Source organism: Meles meles, chromosome 21 (assembly GCF_922984935.1).
Source record: "Meles meles chromosome 21, mMelMel3.1 paternal haplotype, whole genome shotgun sequence".
Lineage (NCBI taxonomy): Eukaryota > Metazoa > Chordata > Mammalia > Carnivora > Mustelidae > Meles > Meles meles.
Window position 1 is genome coordinate 7512082 of NC_060086.1, and position 22571 is coordinate 7534652.

The 22571-nt window shown below is 48.6% G+C and overlaps 1 protein-coding gene across 1 annotated transcript in view; it reads left to right on the forward strand.

Annotated features, from left to right (window-relative positions):
• Positions 1-2230: 2230 nt before the first annotated feature.
• LOC123933551 (NADPH--cytochrome P450 reductase) overlaps positions 2231-22571 on the forward strand; it is a 57307-nt gene continuing 36966 nt past the window's right edge. The window contains exon 1 of the mRNA XM_045992836.1: positions 2231-2304. The gene's annotated coding sequence lies outside the window, so the exon portion shown is untranslated. The remainder of the gene's footprint in view (positions 2305-22571) is intronic.

Genomic DNA, 22571 nt, shown 5'->3' on the forward strand with positions numbered 1-22571 from the left:
CACTTTTTCGTCTTTCCAGAGAGGCAATGGGAGTACAACCAAATCTGTACGCAGTCTGTACATCCTTCCTCCACTTCCCTCCCTGCTACGACGTTTTCTAAAAATAGTAGCTTTCTACAAGTGCTGTCCTTACCATCCTTTTCCTTGTATCAATTCATCTCAGCAATGAGCTTCCTCATTTCCTTTTTTTTTTTTTTTAAATAGCTGAGTGATATTCACATTTGGGTGTAGCAACAAGAAATGCCTGCACGTTTCCCCACACCTGCACCAGCCATGTGTCATCAAACTTCTGGTTTGTCATCGTCATAGGGGAAGAAAGTTTCCCAGCTCCAGTTTTGATTTGCGTTTCTTTAACGTGTGGGGTTGAAAATCTTTTCGTAGGGTTAAAGCCATTTGTATTTCTTTTTTTCTGTGAACTGATCATTCATATCTTTTGTCCACTTGTGTTGATTGGTTTTCTTTCCTCACTCATTAGTGGGTATCCTTAGGAGCGAAACGTGTCCTTTGACTCTTAATAATAGCAAATATCTCCCGTTTGTCTTTTGACTTTGCCTGTAGGTCTTTGTCACACAACAGGCTTTGAGTTTTCGGTAGGCAGATTTTCCAGTCTTTTCAGTTATGTCTTCTGGGGTCTTTGTCATAACTCAGAAAGGCCTCTTGGAGAGTAACAGAAATTCTCCCATGATTTTTTTGTAGGACTTTTCCTCTTTCTTCTCTATCGTTTACATCTTTTCTCTACCAAGAATGTCTACTCATGGAAGTGTGAGGGGCGCATCTAACCTACTTTTTTTTTCTTTTTTTCCAGCGGGCTCGTGAGAGTGTATTTTGGGGAGGATGGGTATAGAATCAGAAAGGTAGGGCTGTGAGCAGAGTGAAGTTTCCCTGGCAGTGGGTGTAGAAGAAACCAGAGTGACACGCACCGTCAGGAGTTGCTGAGATCATCCAAGTGAGAGGTGAACCCAGGGAGGCCTGAACTAGGGCAGGGGCAGCAGATAAGGTAAGAAGTGGGGAGAGGGTCCTAGAAATAGAAGCCACAGGACTCACTTACTGGTTCAGTGGGGAAAAGAAAAAAAAAAAAAGATGCCTGTTCCTGCCTGGGTGATCTATTATTAGCAGAGAGATCTCTTGAGTTGTCATTTCCGGCCTCACAGAAGCAGGGTACAAGGATTCAGAATCAAAGACAGCAGATTCCCTGGGACTCCCCCACAAGATGTTCACCAGGGTATTGGGAAGGTGGGAGGGCGTATCAGAGATCTGCAGGAGGAATTCCCCACTGCTCTCTTGAGGGCCAAGTGAAGGAGTTAACACGCTCTGTTCCTTGGCTGGACGGGGTGCGCCCCACCCGGAGGGCGATGCCATTCATTTCATCTGTTGGAAGGACTGGTTCCTGACAGACTGGACCTGGAAGTCTAAAACGGGGGCCCCGGGAATAATCCTCTGTTTATGCAGGACTTTACTATTTTCAACGTGTTGGTGGTTGGTGGTTGGTCCTGTTTTTAAATGTGGAGAACGGCCTCTGGGGGCAGGGAGTTGGCCACTGTTCCGAAAGGAATTCGCAACAGAGCAAGTACTACTACCACCAATGGCAATGACTTGAATTTCTAGAGCACTTACTACCGCACTGAGTTACATCCTTCGGGAACACGAGTTACGCGGCCTGATCCTCCTGACCCTATTAAGTAAGAACCGCAGCAGGAGGCAGAAGGGCTCTGACCCACCACCCAGGCAGCCAGACCTTTCACGCCCAAGGCCCTCCGCCCCCTCCCCACCTCTTCCGTGCAGTCCGCGCCCCCTGCCTGACCACTTCCCTTCCCCCGCCCCAAGCCGCTTCGCATTCCCGTCCGGGGCCTCTGCGGTCGAGTTACCCCGACCCAGGTAAGGGGACGACTGGGCGGTGGAAGAGAGAGAGCGCGAACACACGCGAGCGGCAGCCGGCGGCAGCAGGCCAGGCCCGGGGCGCACAACCACTGCGCCGGGCGCCGTGACCCACGAGGTGGAGCAACAGCGTCGCGGGCAACAGCAGGTACCGCCGGCGCCCAGACTCCCGCCGCCTGAGGAACGCAGGGCCAGGCTCTCCGGCCCGGCCGGGGCGGGGCCGCCGAGGGGGCGGGGCCGGGCCGTACCAAGAGCTCAGATTCGCCGGGGGAAGGCTGGCGCCGACAGCGCGCGCGCGGCTCGGTTGGGCGGGGCGGCGCCCCGACGGCCACGCCCCCACCCCCGCGGCCGGCGCGGGCGGTGGTAGCGCCTCAGTGGTGCGGGCCTGCGTCCTGCTCTGGTGGCCACAGTGTTGCCTGGCCGCCCGGGGTGAGTTCGCGCGGTCGTGGTCGCGGGGTTGTGAGGTCAGGGCGCCGGGGTTCAGGGTGCCGGGGCCCGAGACCCGACGGCTTTCGGCCGCTTTGGCTGCCCGGGCCCTCACGCTAGGGCGAGCTCTCGGACCGCGTCGCCGCCTCTCTCAACTGACGGTTGCGCGGAGAGCGCGGCTTCGACCCTGGTCTTTCCCGGGGGCGACCTTTCGCCTCATGCTGACGTCTCGCGGCTGCTTGCGGGGGGTGGTTTCCGCGGCCCAGGGCGCCCGACGGACCCCACGGGCAAGGGCCGAGGCTCGGCGTCCGAGGGCTCGGGCTCCAGTCTCCGCCGCGTCGCCATCCTCCGCCAAGCCACTTTCCCTCTCTGAGGCTCAGTTTCCCTGTCTGCACAATGGGCCTCAGGAAGAGGCCAGTTATTGAGGTAACTCACGTAGGAGACGCTCCATGAATGCGCCGGGGACCCGAGTCTGACCCTGCAGCATCAGGTGGGCTCAGCTGAGGGCTCCGGGGAGCCTGCCAGCCCTGCTCTCCTGAGAATCGCTCTGGGTACGGGCAAGGGCATCCCTGGGGGGGCAGTGGCTCTCCCGGGCAGGTGCCTGGGTGGCCGATGCGACTCATCTTCGCTGGGCTCCGCTGGGCAGCCGTGACACCCTTAGTTCGTGGGAGCAATTGGGTAAGAGGTCGAGGTCTCCTGGGAGGCGAGGGGGCTGCAGGGAACTTGACCTCGACTTTTTGCTTACATTTCTCAAGACCGTTGTCTAAGCTGGGGACGGGACTGAAGAGTTTGCGTCCAGTTCAGAGAACGGTTGGCTGCCTCTTTTTCTTAGACTTTTATAAAATAACAGCCTTCCGCTGAGCTCGGCCACACTGGAGAATTGTGCTTGCGCCGAGGGAGACGCGGCTGGAGTTGGGTAGTTGTGGATTTGAATCTTGGCCCCTTGGCAGGACGCTTAACTTCTTTTTTTTTTTTTTTTTTTTAAGATTTTTATTATTTATTTATTTGACAGAGATCACAAGTAGGCAGAGAGGCAGGCAGAGAGAGAGGAGGAAGCAGGCTCCCTGCTGAGCAGAGAGCCTGATGTGGGGCTCGATCCCAGGACGCTGGGATCATGACCCCAGCGGAAGACAGAGGCTTTAACCCACTGAGCCACCCAGGCGCCCCAGGACGCTGAACTTCTTGGAGCCTTCGTTTTCTCCCCAAGGAGTACAGCTAGTGACACAGCCCACTCTACCGCCCACACAGGACTGAGGTTCTGAGGCTCCAAAGAGAAGGTCTTGGTCTTGGAGGGTGACATTGAGAATTGTGATATTCCCTACACGCAGAGCGGTTAACTAACCCTCCGGGATCCGGCATCCTTCCCGTGCGGTGCTGTAATTCCTTCGGCCCTCTCGTGGGCAGACAAGACCTTGGTTAAGTACTTGGAAGTTCTGCCCGCACAGATCCCCTCTGAGTGGTCGTGGGCTTGGCTTGATCCGGAAAACAGCCCCAAAGCCCCAGTTGGTAGAGCAGTGAACCCAGAAGGGATCCCTTGCTTTTCTCAGCGTCCCTCTAAGGAAGTCGTCTTTTCTCTTTGAGGGAATGGGAAGTTCTCCAGCTTCTCATGAGTTTGCTTAGCGGCTGTGATGGGGGGAACTGTGCCATTGGGCAGCTAGCTTGATCATTGTCTGGGTTGCCCAGAAAACAGGGCCGCATTTCAGAGAATATTACCTTCCGGTTGTGTTGGGGGCGTTGAAAACTGCCCCGGTGGTGGGGTCTTAACTCTCCGCAATTCTTCGTGTCTAGCACTTGGAAAAAGAGCCGTTAGGTTTGAGATGCAAGGAAGCCCAGGGACATACTTCAGCACCAGAACACAGGGTTGATCTCAGCCGATGTGAGTAAGGCAGGTTAATACTTCTGGGTGGTACGAGTTTGGAAATGGCCACAGGATTTGTTGGTTTTGTTGGTTGCCTGACAAACCTGAAATTTTAGGACCTGCCAATGACTCCCTGAACTCCTTGAAAATCAGGATCTGAATTAGGTCAGTCCACCTGTGTTCAGGAGACTTTTTTGGAATCAGAACTGCTGGGCCCATCTAATATTTATTGGCTAAACCTGTGGAACGGTTCAGGTTAATAAGAATTTAGCTCTTAAAGCGGTTCTTTTTCCCCCTCATGGAAGCTTCTGTAGTTTTAGGACCTTCCATGTCTCCAGAGAGCCCAGGTGCCCCTGCAGCATCTCTGCTTTCTCGTGTTTTTGGAAGGAGCTAAGCACCTGACCGGTCGGGAGGAGGGGTCAAGGACCCTGACTTACAGCTCAGGCACTAGCGCCATGTGACTTTTAGCAAACCGCCCCAGGCCAGCGAGCCTCCACTTAGTGCTTTGGGATTTACCTTATATATCAGATTCATTTAAAAATTAAAATCAGAAAAAAAAATGGAGAAATGGCTGTTTGTATAAAAAAATGTATTTTTTTCTGTTGACAGAAATAATAAGTGCTCATTATTAAAAATCATATAAAATCATAAAAATAATAAGTGCTCATTATTAAAAATCAAACTGTTAAATACGCAGTGTGGTTAGTGAGCCTCCCTCAGAGACTTCTACTGAGATTTAAAAAAAAAAAAATCACCGCTAGTGGTATAGTATAAGTTCTGCAGATATTTTCTTCACATATAAAGACATTTATTATCTAATTTTTTTACTTTGAACAGAAAGTGTTACTTTTTAATTTAACCGTAAATTTGAAACACAAAGTCGAACTGTCATACTGTTTTGAGGCTTGCTTTTAACTACTTACCATGATAGATCACTGTCTAAAGCTCTCTCATTTTTTTTCTACCTCATTTTTTTTTTTTGTTCCAACTCATTCTTTTTAAAAATCTCTTTCTTTTTAAAAATGGTGGAATATTTGAGTCCCTGGTATTGTGGACAAAAATGTGTTTTTTTGCAGCTTTTGCTCTTATGAATTCTGGGACAGTGAGTAGGCTCTGTTCTTTTTATCTTTGTATGATTGGGCAAATATTTTTGCTTGATGAACTCCTGGAAAAGCTGGATCAATGTTCATGAACTTTTCGGTGTCCTCACTTACCAGATACTGAGCACTACACGCCAGGGACTATTTAGGTGTTGGAGTTTTGGCAGTCAACAAAACACACATCCTCCGTGGGTCTAATCTCTTCCTGGGGGCAAACAACGCACATGATTGTCAAATGATGATACGTAATTGAGACTTAACTTTTGGTGATGTATCAGATTCATTTAAAAATTAAAATCCGCAAAAAAAAAAATTAAAATCCGCAAAAAAGTGAAAAATTTTTTATATAATAAGAATGTATTTTTTCTGTTTACAGAAAAACTAAATGTTCATTATTTAGAAAAAAAAAAAAAGACCATTACAGGAATATGTCATATAGACAGTGAATGCCTTTCAGAGCCTTCCACTAAGACATTTTCTTGACTGAGAAAAATAATACAAAGGGGTGCGTGTGTGTATGTGTTTGTAGAAATGGTGTGACTTCTGATGTCAGTGGGTACTAAACTCCCCTCCAGAAACATTCCCTTGTGACGTTCCCACCCGCAGAGACTCGCGTTTTTAAAGTCAGAATCCTCGGGTCCGTTGTGAAGACGGGCTGCTAATGGCAGAAATGCTTTTATTTTAGGAAAATTTATGCTAGACTCTGTCCGAAGTTTTGTGTTATGTGTGCACGTGTGTGTGCAGGCACACGCACAACATTGCCTGTGAGTGCTTTGATTCCTCTGATGACCCCCAAAGGCCCGTGTTTTCATACCCTCTCGACAGAGATGGCCATCATTTGCTCAAGGCTAAGGGTGAAGCTGAGGCCTCACCCAGGACGGTCTGCTTCCAGAGCCCTCACTTCCCCTTTGTGCTGTGTTACCTCATTTTCTGACTGTAGAGGAGTGTCTTTTTATTTTGGTGGAAGGGAAATCACCTCCTACGTATAATTACTTAATAATATGATTTTTCCTCCTGGCTTCCGGTACCAGAGCACGAATATGTATGTCTGTCTCTTTTAATTACAAAAATTTTTGGCGGGGCCGGGGGGGGTTGCACTCCGGGGTTGTTCATTCGGTGAAGGTCCAACTCTTGCTCTCAGCTCAGGTCTTGATCTCAAGGTCGTGAGTTTGAACCTGCTTCGGGCTCCGCATTGGGTGTAGAGCTTGCTTAAAACCCTCTCTGTTTCGGGGTGCCTGGGTGGCTCAGTGGGTTAGGCTGCTGCCTTCAGCTCAGGTCATGATCCCAGGGTTCTGGGATCAAGCCCCGCATCGGGCTCTCTGCTCAGCAGGGAGCCTGCTTCCTCCTCTCTCTCTCTGCCTGCCTCTCTGCCTACTTGTGATCTCTCTCTGTCGAATAAATAAATAAATAAATCTTTAAAAAAAAAAACAACCCTCTCTGTTTCTCCCTCTTCCCCACCCCCCCACACCCTGCTCATGCTTTCTATCTCAAAGAAAAAAAAGAAAAAGAATGGGATGGTTACCATAAAAGGCCATATATAAAGATTGTCCTCGGACGCTGGGAGGCTAACTGGGAGGGGGTAGGAGGAGAGTGTGTGCTACTGGCTTAGGTGCCCCTCGGTACATCTGTTTGTCTGTCTGTACTGTCCATTTCTGTCTAGTGGAAGAGCCACAAATGAAATGAGTATCTTGTAGAGAGATAAGTAATGCCAGTTCTCTATTATTATTATATAAGCTACAGAACAAAGCTGCCTTTTCTGTGCAGTTCTGTTGTCTGGCATTTGATAGATGGAGGGTGGGGAGAGGCTCCTGGGTGAGAGGTAGCTTACCGGCTTATACAGGCGTTGGCCCACACCAGGCCTTCTGTTTTCAGCCACGCAGTGGGGAAAAGAAAACCTGCTTCACCTGCCTCCTGGAACAGTTCAAAAGGTGTTTCTTTTTCTGGCAGCTGATTCTCGCCATTCTTGGCAGTGTTTCCGTCCCTATGGAATGACACTTCAAAAACACATCTCTGACCTTCAGGGTCTAGGCGTCTGTTTAGGGCCTGATTCAGGCCCTTGACAACTCGGACATGGCGGGGAGCAAACATAAGCAGTTAGGGCAGGGCGTGTGGGGCTCATTCTTGAGATAATGTGTGTGAAGTGCTTGTCCTTGGTGCTGAGCCCAGAGTGCGCTGGGGAGCACTCAGGTTGGGCCTTTACTGGGGGGGTCACGCAGGCTCCGCAGAAGAAGTAACATTTGACTGGGGCCTTGAAGGGTAGGTAGGAGTTCACTGAGCCCACCAAGGCACACCTCCCCGGGTGGGGGCTGTGTAGAGTGTAGGTTGTATGAGGCTAGGAAGCCATCGGGGTCTTGTGAACCATGCTAAGCGAGGAGAAGGCATTTATTTATTAGAGAGAGAGAGAGAGAACATGAGCGGGAGAGGGAGAGAATCTTAAGCAGTGTCCGCATTCAGTGCAGGGCTCCATCCCGCCACTCTGGGATCACAACCTGAGCCAAAGTCAAGAGTCGGATGCTTTACCGACTGAACACTCCGACGAGAAGGCTTTGAAATTGGTCGGTGATGTGACTAGCACAGAGCAGCATGTTCTCTTGTTGGGTTTTCAGACTTTCCTACGGTCTGTGTCCCCTTTTCTGGGTGAATTCATCATTTGAGAATCTTCAGTCTGTGTCCTACTGTTCCCGGCGTTCTACGTCCTCAAAGCGTTTTTCCTTCCCCCAGGCCCCTCCCAGGTGCAGTATTTACCTTAGTTGTGTTGTGTACCTGTCAGGGTATGTGTGTGTGTGGGGGGGGGGGTCTATTGGTTGGGTCCACTAGAGCCAAATTCATCAGCCTGTTATGACCGATGCGGGTCGGTGTGGCAGGTTGGCTAGCCCCAGAGTAGGTTGTGAACAAGGCGCGTGGGGTTCCCAGTCCTTCTTCCGGGTGTCTTGTGGAGAAAACTGGTATGGGGTCTTGTTTCAATTATATGGCAGGGGGAAATCTCCTTTAATTGGGGTGCTGGAAGGGGGGAGACATTCTGATCTTTGCATAGCATCTGTACACAGCTGAGAGAATCAGACACGTGCCTCCCAGAAACGAATCCGGTTCAAGGCCAGACTGGACCAGAATGATGGGCCAAATGGTGGTGTCATGAGCCACGGCTCGGTTCTCAGAGAACTGGATTCTCTAAGAGACCCTGTGGTAGGAAAATCGAATGGAAAAAGTTGGCTTTTGTTATCTGGTTGTGCTCCCAGGAAAGATGGACTCTGTGGGGTGTGCCCTCTGATGTGGGACTTAGTAATTTCTTCTGGGTGAAATTTATGAATTATGTTTAGTCACTTTTTTATCTCCCCTTTTCTTTTTTTATCTTCGGTGCCTTTTCCCGTGACTCCTCCAGCCCCCACCCAAGCTCTGACTTCCCGGTCACCTGTTCCAGTGACGATGCTCACATAACAGCACTGTGACCTTGTGGTACTTTGATCCTCGCTAGCACACTCAGTGCACTGGGTAGGCTGGATCTGTACAAAGGTTTGAGGGCTGGGTAGGAACACATGAACTGTGCTCACCCCTGAACTGAGAGGTGTTGACACTATCCGTAGGTCACCTGGGTCGCTTTTCAGCACTGCAAACAGGGAATAGTGCTTCTTGAGTACACGGAAGAACGTTCCAGCCAATTGTGCCCAGCTTCTTCTAGGGGTGGGGTGTAGATTGGGACACATCTCAGGCATCAGCAGGCTTTCCCCATCAGGAATTTGCGGTCCAGTGAAGAAGAGCGTTTGCTGGTTTCAGTTAGGGGTATCAGAACCTCTGTGATTGTTTAAGAAACCAAACAGTGCCACGTGGGCCGCCTGGGTGGCTGGCTTTAGGTAATGTGATTTGCAAACTCTAAACCAGTCGTTTAGCATGACAACAGAGATGAAAAGTCCTCTCCCTCACTGGCCCCCCCAACACCACCACCCGGGCCAGGAGGTCTCTTTCTCCCTGATAGTGACCTCACTGTCTTCCTGGTACCTGCATGCTCTAAAGACAAAAGACTGGTTGGCCTCTGCCTTCCTCTGCGTTCTGGGTTTCCACCACCATGCAGTCCTGTCCATTTGTAGTGTTCGGTGCGCTCTCTTTCTCCCCTGCTGTGGTCTTTCTGCAGCCCCTTCATTTCCTGCCACACTCGCCCCTAATTGGCTTCCCTGAGTCCATAATTCCTTCCCACTCCTCCCCGCGGCTTCTCAAGGCGCGTCCACGCTGGATGGATCTCCAGGCCCTGCCGGTATCAGCCCCCTTTGCTCAAGGATTCACGGTCGCTCTCGCTGTTGAGTGGTTTGCTGCCTTTCCCTTCCTCCTCCATCTGCCCACCACAAAGTATACGGAAGTGGCTCGTAATAGAAGGAGCCTAATCCTCCCTCTCCCTAATGGCAGTGTGGTTGGAACAGAATGTGAATTCAGTGGGAACAGGGAACCTCCCCATCACTGCCACGAGAGTACGCCAGCGTGTGGTACCCAGCCAGGGGTAAGGTAGGCGCTCACCGAGTGTTAACTGGCTGACCAGCGGAGCGAGGGGGCAAATGAGTGATCGTGACTTCTCTCTCCGTAGTCTCTTGCTTCCTCCTGCATATGGACTGAGCCCAGATACCCAAGTTAGGGCTGATCTGTGTTTTTTAGGATTACTCTGAGTGCAGTATGAATTTTGGGACGATTTTAATTTCGCATCTCGGTGTGACAGTTGAAATGTCTCAAGTTTCTTCTGCAGTTACTGGTTTATTCAGTAATTCAGTAATGAATCATTTTATAATTGAGAAAGAGGAGGGACTTGGGTACCTCCCCCATAGTATTCTAAGTCTCTCTAGATATTTCTAGATTGTTATTTGGAGGCCAAAACCATGAATCAGTGTGTTTATTTTAAAAACGCTACTGCAATGAATAAAAGGGTTCTAGGGTAACCTTTGAGTGTCTGTTGTGTGTCAGGCCCCATGCTGGGTATTTTATGTCTCGTGTAATCATCAGAACACTGTGAAGGTGGTCAGTGAGGGGCCTGAGACTGAGTGGTCATGTGCCCAGGGTCCCAGTGTGTGGAGACGGCGTATCTGGGGTTTGAGCTGAGGTCTGCCTACCTACAAGACCCATGTTCTTTCACGGCTGACCTGGGTTTTAAGTCAGTTGAATTCCAAGGCCAACAGTCTACTCAGCCAGACCCCAAAGGAAATAACTAAAAGCAGAGAGCCTAGTAGTTGAGAGGAGCCTAGGGGGCAGGTAATCATATGCAAGGGCAGTCAAGGGAAGCTGTTGGATTAAGCACAAAACTCAGCTCAGAGCTTCCTAGAAGGCAGGCTGAAGAAGGAGGGGATTGAACAGCAAGCATTATCGGGAAAAGGAAGCAGGTCAGTTTGGCAAGAGAAGCACTTTTTCTGGGCCTTCCCCCGGGGCTTGTAGAACAAGGCAGTGACCAGTAGTTTCCATACACAGCAGGCATGGGTAGCCCACCTGTGAGTACCAGGCGTTCTTAGCGGCGCTGGGACTATGCTTGTGTGTGGATAGCCCCGACAGGATGATGGTGGCTCAGGTCCCTGTCGGAGGGAATGTTCCATAGAACAGAGGAGCATGGCCCACAGGGAGCCCTCCCTGGGACCCGCTCGGGTAAGGGCAAAGAACTTGGGTCTCCATCATAATCCAGCACAGGCAGACCCCTGGGGGATGGGAGCAAGAGGAGACTTGCTGGGCTGTATTCCGGCAGGTAGGGAGGAAAGCAGGAGACTCTGGGAGAGTGGGTGGGGAGACTCCCTTTGCCAAGTGGGAGGCTCTTAGCACACCCCCCGCGCAGTGTCCTGCCATTGTGCTAGGAAAGTCAAAAGGCCTGGCTTGGCGTCTTGCCCCTTCGTGAGTGACCACAGTGGAGCCGGGACATGTCGGAGGCAGTGCTGATCCCGTCCCAGTGCTCCCAGCTGCGGGGCCAGCAGGCTGTACCCCCCAGTGTGGACTGATGACTCTGTATTGACGCAGCCATTCAGCCAGGCGCCTGTTATGCCAGGCCTCCTGGCACGGGGGGCGGGGGGCTGTGTGATGTGGGCGCCTCTCTCGCAGCAGGAAGCCACAGCAGGTGCAGTGGGAGCCGTGGCTTTCAGGACCCCTGCAGGGGAGGCTGGCAGTGGCTCAGGACGCAGCAGCTGTCCTGGCAACATCTGTCAGGGGCAGATTCAACCATCAGGCTCGGGAGCACCTTGAGTGACCCGGTAACCCAGGTGACAGCAGAGGGTTGTTTTCCTGCCCTCAAAGAGAGCGTGGTCGGGGCAGTAAGGAAGGGTTACGAGCTAATGCTTTAGTGCTGGCGGGCAGTCCTGTAAATGGTCTGATCATCGTGGGTGCTTTTCTAGACATCACGGGCTGGTCCTCTATCATTTGGTTATTACGGACTTGCTGTGTTGTTGTGAGTCTCTCATAAGCCGGCTCTCCAAACCTTGTGGCTTACGAGCATGGCGCAAGTCCATAGACACAGATCACGGAAGTGACCTCAGTACACATTTGATCTGATGCGCCACATGGCCGAAGGTCAAGGTGAAGCACCGGTGGAGCTGGGGGTTCACACGGTGCCATCTGAGGCCTCAGCCCGACGGCAGTCTCGCATGACCTCTGGACACTGTTCGTCTCCCAGGAGGGGATGTCCACGTCTCCTTCACAGTCTGCCATCAGAACCCTGGCTTCCTGTCCGCTCATAGGCAGGACAGTGGGTTGTGAAGCTGCTTGGTGGACAACAAGAAGGCCTCCTGCCCGAGACCTGCTCTGAATGTGGAGCTGTTGCCCAGAGCAGCCTTCCGTGGCTGTCTGGTCCTCGCTGCCCTGGCGCACTCAGCCTACTGCTGGCCGAACCTAGGGTGACCCAGCATGGGAACTAACTGGGACCACTGTGAGCCAGGACTCGGGCCCGCCCCGGGATCGTGACCTGAGCTGAAGGCAGACATGTCACCAGCTGAGCCACTGGGGCCACTGGGGTGCCCCTAAGCCGTAACTCTTGATCCTAAGTTGTTCTTGATCAGGTGAGAGAAGAAGATGGGGAAGGAAGGGACTTAACCTTCAAGGCAGGTGCTGCTTCCTGCCGTCACAGAGCATGCGCAGGAAGGAGCAGGGGCAGGTTTTCTGAAGGAAGCGGCACGTGAGATCATCCTTGAAGACACAGCTTTGGTGGCTGCCGTAGAAAAGGGAAGAACATTCTTAGGAGGAAGAGCAGTGAAGCAAAAAGAGGCAACAGTGCGTAAGACGTGTCTAGGGAAGCTGCTGGGATGGCCTCGCAGGGAGGATGCTGTGGGGTTCTTTTTTTTCAACTTTTAATTTTTAACCTATTTTGACTTACAGAGAAGTTGCCAAGATGGTACAAAACCAGTCTTTTTTTTTTTCCCCCAACCTGGCTTCCTTTGGTGTTAATATCTTTTAAAATTATAATACAGTTACCAAGAACAGGAAATTAACACTGGTATGGTATTAACTATAAACCAAGGGTGGGCAAACTTTTTCTTTTTTTCTTTTTCTTTCTTTAAAAATTTTACTTGTTTATTTGAGAGAGAAAGTGAGTGATAGAAGGAGCGGGGGAGGGGCAGAAGTAGACTCCCTGCTCCACAGGCAGCCCCAGGTGGGACTCCATCGCGGGACTCCGGGATCGTGACCTGAGCCACCCAGGTGCCCCTGGGCAAACCTTTTCTGTAAAGAGCCAGAAAGTAAATACTTGAGGTTTCGTGTGTTGTAAGATGTCTGTCACACCTTCCGGACTCTGGTGTTTGAGCAAGAAAGCAGTCGTAGGTCACCTATAAACGAGTGTGACTGTATTCTAATAAAACTTTATTTTCAAAAGTAGTCAGCAGCCTGGGTCAGTGCTTGACCATAATTTGCCATCCCCTGAACTAAACATCCCTTATTAGAATTTTACTAGTTGTTTTTCCACTAAAGCCTTCCTTCTGTCCTAGGGTCCTGTCCCAGAGCCTACCTTGCACCCAAGTTGTCATACCTCCTTAGTCTCTTCCCATCTGTGACAGTCCCTTTGCCTGTCCTCACCATGGCATCTTTTTTTTTTTTAAATTTTTTTTAAAGATTTTATTTATTTATTTGACAGAGATCACAAGTAGACAGAGAGGCAGGCAGAGAGAGAGAGAGAGGGAAGCAGGCTCGCCGCTGAGCAGAGAGCCCGATGCGGGACTCGATCCCAGGACCCTGAGACCATGACCCGAGCCAAAGGCAGCGGCCCAACCCACTGAGCCACCCAGGCGCCCCTCACCATGGCATCTTATAGAACGCACCCCAGTTGGGGTTTGGCCATTGTTTTCTCGTGTTTGGAGGGAGGTTATGCTTCTGTGGCAAGAAAACCACCAAGATGGTGCCATGTCCTTCCGAGTACCTTGTCTCAAGTGGTTCGTTATTAGTGACGTCTACCGAGATCTCTTGGCTGGTTTGGTGTCTGCGGGGTTTCTCCTCTGCAAAGCTACTGTTTTCCTCTTTGTAGTTAATAAGAATCTTGGGAGAGAGAACTTTGAGACTGTGCAAATCCTGTTTCTCCCCAGAATTTTGCCCACTAATTTTAGCCCATCTGCTGGGAGGTCTCATCCACAATAATTCTTACTGGGGATCTGTCTAATGGCAATTCTGTATTTCCCTCTTTCCTCCTACATTTATTAGTTGGAATTCTGGGAGGAAGAGTTGTGCCTTCTCTCCTGTTGCTGTATTTATTCAATTATATCACTGTGGAGTCACGGATATTTATTTATTCTGCTGTTCGAGACCTAGTACTCCGCTAGCTGGCGGTGAACATTCCAAAGAGGAAAAATTGAGAGAACAGTGCTATTTACAATAGCATCAGAAAGAGTCAGATACTTGGGAATAAATTTTAGCGAGGAGGTTGAAGACTTTTCCGCTGGAACTACAAAACATTGCTGGACGAAAATAAAAAAGAAATGGAAAGACATTAAATAAACGGAACATTTATTTATCATTAACATAACATTAACATAACAGATCATGAACATAACAGATCATTAACATAACATTAAATACATGGAAAGACAGTCTGTGTTCATGGACACACCAGGAGCCACAGTTCATTAAAATGGCATTACCCCCTCAAAACAGAACACAGATTCAGTGCAACGTCTGACAAAATGCCCGTGGCTTTTTATGCAGGAACGGAAAAGCTGATCCTAAAATCAGGGACCTTCAGATAGCCAGCCTTGGGAATAAAGAACAAAATGGGAAGACTCACTTCCCGATCTCAAAACCCACCAGAAAGCACTAGTAATTAAGGCAGTGTGGTGCTACTATAGGATAGACCTATTGGTCAATGGAATAGAATTGAAATCCAGATCCTGATTCAGACATATATGGGTAAGTTATTTTTGACAAGAGTACCAGGGCTGTTCGATAAAGGGAACTAGGCTTTTCAGCAAATGGTGATGGGACAACAGATATCCACACACAGCAGGAATGAAGCTGGACCCCTTACCTGACTTTACACCATATACCAAAATCAACTCAAGATGGATCAAAGACCTAAACAAATGTCAGAGATAAACCTATAAAACTCTTAGGAGAAAACATAGAGGTTAATCTTAATGACCTTGGACTTGGCAGTGGTTTCTCAGATATGACACCAGAATCACATGCAATAAAAGAAAAAGCAGATAAATTGGGCTGTTTTGCACTGAACGTGTGCCCCTAGTATTCATCTGTTGAAAGCCTAACCTTTAATGTGATGGTATTGAGGTGGGGCTTTGGAGAGGTAAATAGGTTATAAGGGTGGAACCCTCAGGAATGGGATTAGTGCCCTTATAAGAAGTGACAGGAGAGTGGGGTGCCTGGGTGGCTCAGTTGGTTAAGCAGCTGACTCTTGATTATGGCTCAGGTCATGATCTCAGGGTCCTGGGATTGAGCCCCACTTCAGGCTCCTGCTCAGTGGGGAGTCTGCTTGAGGATCCTCTCTCTCCCTCTGCCCTTCCACCCCACCCCCCCTAAAAATAAATAAATCCTTTTTTTTTTTTTTAAGTGACAAGAGGGCTTGCTTTCTCTTTCTGCTTTCTGTCATGTGTGAATATGAGAAAGCAGCTCTCTACAAGCTGGGCAGCAATCTCTCCCCACACACTGGCTCTCCTGGTGCCTTGATCGGGATTCCCCAGCCTCCAGAACTGTGAGAAATAAATGCTCCTTGTTTGAGCTGCCTAGTCTAGGATGTTTGTTACAGCAGCCTGAGCTAAGACATGGACTTCATAAAAATTAAAAACTTTGGTGCATCAAAGGAGCCTATCAAGAAAGTGAAAGGACAACTCACATAATGGGGAGAAGTATTTACAAATTATATATCTGATAAAGTTCAAGTATCTAGCATATGTAAAGAACAGTCATAACTCAACAACAACAAGAAAACAACCCAACTGAAAAATGAGCAAAGGACCTGAATATCTTTCCAAAGAAGATACACAAATGGCCACAAGCACATGAAAAGATTCTCAGCATCATTCGTGATTCCTAACACCTTCGGTCATTAGGGAAAGGCAGATCCAAAGCCCAGTGAGATACTGCATCACACCTACTAACATGACTACTTAGAACAAAAACTGAATCGGAACGTGACTGATGTTGGTGGGAACATGGAGAAATTGGAACTCTCGTATGTTACCGATGGGAATGCAAAGTGGTGCATCCACTGGGGAAAACAGCATGGCAGTTCCTCTGCGCGTTAAGCTTCGCATGACCCTATGACCCAGCAGTTCCACGTCCAGTTATAAACCCAGCGAACTGAGTACAGACACTCAGACCAATGCTTGTACATGAATGTAGCAGCATTATTTGTGAGAGCCAAAAAGTGAAAACAACCCAAATTCCATCATCTGATGAATGAATAAAGTGTGGTAGATCCGTACCTCGGAATAGTATTCAGCCACGAACAAGAACAGATGACTGACTTGCTACAATATGGTGAATGTTGAACACATCCTGCTCAGTGAAAGAAGCCGGGCACAAAGGACCTGCTGATAGGAGGATTCCATTCATGTGAAACGTTTGTAAGAAGCAAATTCACAGAGACAGATTAGAGGTTGCCAGCGGCTGAGCAAAGGGGATTGATTGCTCCCTGGGTACTGTGTTTCCTTTGGGCTGAGGAAAAACTTCCATGGTGATGGCTGGTACATCAGTTTGAATGTGCTCAATTCCACTGTGCTGTACACTTTAAGGTGGCAAATTTTAGGTTATGTGTATTTTGTCACAATTTAAAAAAAAAAAACCTTAGAGATGAATCACAAACCCACCCCCCCAATCCAAGAACATTATTTGGGCGCTTAAATTAGCAATGGCTAATTGCTTTAACCATCGGGACCTCCTTTGGGATGTCTTCTGGTTCAAGCCCCATGTTTCCTTGAGCTTTTCCTTAATTTATGGCACTGTGAGATGTTCCGGGCTCATCTTTTGTTTCCCACACAGCAGCCCTGGAACCAGCTAGTTCTTTAAGAAGGCCTCGTTCCTTTTATTGGAGAATGGTCTTTAGAAACCAAAATGTGGGTGCTTGGGGACAGTGCTGATTTTCCCTCTGATCGGTTCCAGAGAATAAGAATGGGAGGGACAGTAATCCGGTGTTCTTTACGTGTCTGCCATTTCCCCCATTAGAGTTCTCCATGGTGGTGATACTCCACTTTAGGAAGGAACGTGGCCATGGGAAGTTGAGATTTTCCTGAAGTCCTAGAACCATTAAATGGCAGGGCAGCTTTGAACTGGCTTCTGCCCCCCCACCCCGCCCCCACAAAGCTGTGAGCCCACTTTTCCTTCAGGCCCTTCTGGATACTCTCCCCCCCAACCTTTCTGTGACCTGCCATTTTGTGCCTCCCTCTGCCAAAAAGCCCTCCCTAGCCACTTAGACTCACAGCAGCCTCACCCAGCTGTGAACTGGTGCTAGCCATCTGTACCGTTCGTTCTGGCAAGGAAGTAGCTGCCATGTGTCTCTTTCTGCAGGAAGGACAGAGAACATTCTCTGACTTAGTCTGTCTTTGCTTGTCCAGTGGGTGCTGTGCTGGGCACATAGCATACTTGGTGGCTGTGGGAGAGCCGTTCTTTAGTACCAGTGCCCGTCTTGTTGGCCAAGCCTCACTGAGGAGAAATGATTTACCAAGATGGTGGGAAAGCCAATACTCAAATTTGGTTCCCTGAACTCCCACAAGTCCCACACCCTTTTCATTACGTCCCTAGTCCATTTGGCTACTGATACTGTTTTATAATCCAGTGGACTAGAAAGAAACCAGGGCAAAGGCTGGGGCTGTTTTGCTCCCCACAATGTTACGGTTTCTTCTTTGTGGAACCACTTCTAGCCAGAAAAGTCATGATTTTAGTAGAAGCTCAAGTATTACTTTTGGAAAGTAACCGTGATTTCCTTTGCTATGGCAGAAATACTGAAATATAGAAATATAGAAATAGAATGTAGAAATTCCAGAATCAGTAGATGACGCAGAAGGAGTCTTTATTCCCTTTCTTTAGGGGATCCTGGAATGGGGGCATTTGAAATTTTGACGTAATACTATCATTGTAGAGGAATTCTTAAAAGGGAGGTAGGTTTTTGTCTTGTTTTGTTTTGTCTTCCTGCTGAAATAATACAGGCTCTTCTTCACGCCAGAAAACAGGTGCCATCAGTTTCCATTCTGGCTGATGGAAGTTTGCAAAAACTGAGCTAACCTTGTCTACAGGTGGTAGAAAAATTGGGCCAGAGGGGCGCTGGGCTTGGCAGGAGCTCTGAGGCTGTAAGAGCTGTTACAGTACCTTTTAGAGTGACTCAAGGCCTTCTGGGTTCTTCTGTGTCTGCCCTTCCCCTAGGCATTGTCTTTTGGCCCCCCCCACAGTAGCCTCTGGGGCCTTTGTCCACTCCCCGCCCTCTGCCCCTTTAGTTAGAGGGACTTGTACTGCATCAGCGATAAAGTGACTGGGCCTAGACATAAGTTAAGGCTTTCTTGTTGGAAGTCAAGGTGAGCTGATCAAGGACGGTTGAAAGACATTGCATGGGAACTCACCCTGCTCCTCTTGGCTCTAGGGGCAATGGTTGAAGGAGGGGAGCTGGTCATTCCAGTTCCAGCTCAGCTGGAAGCAAATCTCTGCGCAAGCCTTCTGGTAGGTGAAAGGCAGAACTGGACAGATTCTGGAGTTCTAGACCCCAGAACCCAAAGCTTACTTTCCCCTCAGTAAAGGCTGGATTTCTCCAGAGCTTTTGGGTTTCTCCAGATCGTTTTCTCTAAACTCAAGGAAACTGAAGAGCTTCTGGGAGTTCTAGGCCGGCTTCCAGGAGAGCCTAAGTACTCTGCCATCAATGTCCTTTCCCGTAGCTCGAGCCCACTCCGTATGCTAGGCACGGAACGATTGTTCTCATCTTGGTTGTGTGGAATTCACCCTGCACGTACCTTTGTCTTTCGTAATTCTGCCAACAGCCCTGTGACGTCCGTGGTAATATCCCCATTTTATAGAGGAAAAAAACAAGCTCAGAGAGGCTTTGAGGTGTGTGTGTGTGTGTGATGTTGTTGTGACGTAAGGAGTTTAAACATACCCATTTCCAGACACGGATGGTGGATGTGATTATTGAAATGTGCTTCCCCAAGACTCCGGTTCGCCCTCCCTGTGTTACCCAGTGCCCTGCCTCAACAGTCTTCCCCGCCCCTCCCTGGGAAGGGCTCAGGGGGCCCGAGGAGCAGCAGCTGGTGAGTGGAGTGCTGAGCGTGGAACTCGTGTGTCCCTAAGCTGCGGTGCTTGGGTTGGTGTGTGATTGTGACCCTGGGCCAGCACCGCCCGATGCATACCTGTCCCACTTTCTGCCACTCGGGGTCTTATTTCCTAGGAGTGATTTCCTTGGCTGAGAAGGCCTGGCTGGTCTGCACACCTGTCTTTCCAGTTTCTTCCCTCTGCTCGTCCTCTGGGGCACAGGTGTCATGGCCTCCCCAGAGTGCTTACTGGTTCTGGTACTTGGGGTTTGTTTTTTACTTCTTTGCCTCCCAGGCTTCTGTGAGCCGCTGCTTTGTAAAGTCGCTTCCCTTCGCTTCAGTCAGCAGGGGGTCTCGTGCAGGGAAAGCACCAGAAAAATGTTGAAAATAAATTGCTTTTTGGAACATAATTTAACAGCCTTAAAAATATTTATTCCTTTTGATTCAGAGATATTCCCAAGAGATTTTCGGAAACTCCATTCTAAGGAAGTAGTCAGAGGTGCACCCTGATTTGTCTTGAAAAGCTATCAATCGTGATTATCATGGCATTATTTGCAATGGCGAAAATATCCAGTAAGCAACTTGTGTGTTCATAGGCTACGATAACACTTGAGAATTTAAATGTTCCCAGTTTCACATGTGAAAAAAGGCAGGGCAAAATTATATGTAGTATAAAACCAATAATGGTACAAATGAATTTATAATATACATATTAAAAAAAACTGGTAGAACAGGGGCACCTAGCTGGCTCAGTCAGTGGAAAGTGTGACTGTTGATTTCAGGGTTGTGAGTTTGAGCCCCACGTGGCATGTAGAGATCACTAAAAAATTAAATCTGTAAAGAAAAAAACAAAACAACAAAAAACTAGTAGAAGAAAAACAGTACACGTTTGAGTTACATTCTTTTGCTTCATGTTTCTAAATTTAGCATATTTTTTCAATGATCATGTACCTTGTTTTAAAGATTTTCTTTATTTGAGAGAGAGAGCAAGAACAGGCAGGGAGAGAGGGAGAGAGAGAAGGAGAAGCAACTCTGGAATGAGCAGGGAGCTGGACGTGGGGCTCGATCCCAGGACCCTGAGATCACGACCTGAGGTGAAGTCAGATGTTTAATCCACTGAGCCACCCAGGCACCCCTGAACATGTATATGTTTAACTAGTTTTATTTTGAAATAGTTTCAAAAGGAAGATTTACAGGAAAGTTGCAAAAATCATGAATTCGTGAATACTCTTTACTCAGTTTCCCCAGTTATTAACATTTTACCGTGTTTGTTTTATCATTCTCTCTGTGTGTGTATTTCTTTAATATTTTTTTCATGGATCTACTTGAGAGTAGGTTACAATTAGGATGCTCTTTTACCCCTAAGTACTTCAGTGTTTACTTTCTCAAATTCAAGGACATTTTCTTACGGAACTGTAGTCCAGTAATTCCCACCAGGAAATTCACATCAACACACTGTTTTTCCGAATGTGGAGTTTATTCATATTTTGCCATTCACGTATTTTATAGCGAAAGAAAAATCTTTTCTTCCCTTTTCTTTTCCTGGCCCAAGATTGCGCTGAACCGTAACCACTCTTCTATGCCCCGAAGCGATGCATTATTTCTTGATCATCTTAGCCCTTGACATTTTCCAAAATGTCAGGCCATCACTTTGTAGTATGTCCCCTGTGTGGATTTGTCTGCTGATAAGACAATGATAAGATTGTGTATTTTGGGCTCAATATCACAGAAGTGGCGTCCTGTCCTTTAGAGCAGCAGAGCAAGTGGTAGCAGTGTCCCTGACCCGCGACTGGGACCCTTACCTTTGATCACTTGGTGTCAGCCTGGTTGTCCTCTCTAAAGTGTTGTCCCACCCTAAGCAATCAGTAAACTTCTCATCAAACTTTGACCCTCAAGTTGGAGCACTCACGATCCTTGCCTGAAACGGTTATCACTGCAGAGATTACCAGCTGGTGATTTTCTAAGTCTTTGATTTTATTAGTTGGTATTCTACCGCATGGAAGAACTTTCTTTAGTCATCTGGGTGTATTTATTGGTTGGTGTAAGTATTCATATCAGTATTGACTTGGGTGCGATCCTTTCGTCCTGATGGTTCTAATCTGTCACGCTGAGGTTTATTTCGGTGCTCATAGGGTCTCAGATTTGGCCTGCGGGAACCCCTTCCAGGACCCTGTGTCCTTTTGACGTGTCCTCTGTCATTCTTGGAGCCTTTCTTTCCTCATTGGCACAGCAAAGTGATCCGGGCTCAGTCACTGCTTTTTTTGCCCTAGTTCTGGAGTCTGCTGACCCTCCAAGAAACCCTGGTTCCTTCGGATGGAGAACAGTGTTTAGAAACCAGGATCTGGGAGCTAGAAAAAAGACCATCCACGTGCACACGTCCATGTGCATTCACGCCTCCCGTTCCAGTGCACACCGCACTCTCCATCCCTTTCTCTCTCTCCACATTTGTGGCTCCCTTCTTCGGCGGCAGGAAACCCAGCTGGTATGGATTTCTTGTTAGTTCTAACACATGAGTACTGAGAATACCAGCCATCTCAATGGAAAAGGACAGACAAAGCAAAGGGCCCTTGAGACACCCACCACCCCACTCATATTGTCGACACTCCTGAGAGGAAGTCACAATGGGTCACTTTTCTGGAGAAATACATACTTTTTATTTCATTAATAATCTCATAGTGAGAAAATAGCTTCTTTAAATTCTGTATGTTTTGGCAGTCTTTCAGTGAAAGTACTCTAGTCCACCCACTTACTATTTTTTTTTTTAGATTTTTTCATTCATTATGAGAGAGAAAAAGAGTATATGGGGGAAGTGGCAGAGAGGGAGAGAATCCCAAGCAGATGCCCCGCCGACTGTGGAGCCTGACAGAGGGCTCGATCCCAGAACCCTGGGATCACAACCGGAGCCAAAATCAAGAGTCGGCCACTTAACCACCCGTGCGCCCCCCACCTCCTTCTCTCTTAACCGCTGCATAGCATTCCGTTGTTCGGAACTGAAAACCGAAGCAGGTTGGGGCCCTTCCCAGCGGTGCTATGTGGAATGTGCCTGTGGTCCCAGTGAGAGGCACAGCCCAGGTGAAGAGAGTCACTGCACCCTGAGGGCTGGACACTTGTTTCCCCTGAGAAAATAGCTTTAAAATAGTCTTTTTTAAAAAGATTTTATTTATTTATTCATTTTTCAGAGAGAGAGAGTGTGCGTGTACAAGCAGGCAGAGGCAGAGAGAGAAGCAGGCTCCCTGCTGAGCAGGGAGCCCGATGCGGGACTCCATCCCAGGACCCTGGGATCATGGCCTGAGCTGAAGGCAGTGACTTAACCGACTGAGCCACCCAGGCGCCCCTAAGATGGTCTTCTGATGAAGTAAATAGCACACACTCATAATTTGAAAACCAAGCAAATAATACATTAAAACGAAAGCGAGAAGAAAATTTAAATCTCCTTCCCGAGATACCATTTCTGTGATGATCCTCCCACATACCAATTTAAGCGTGTGCGTCCATACTCCTCCATCACTGGGGGCAGAGCACACGCGTGGTCACTTACATACAGTACAGTGTGTGGTTCGGGAAATTCGTACACGCACAGGCTCTCTGCAGCTGTCCCCAGAATGAGATACCACACGGCGTCCAGCATGCCAGCAGCTCTGC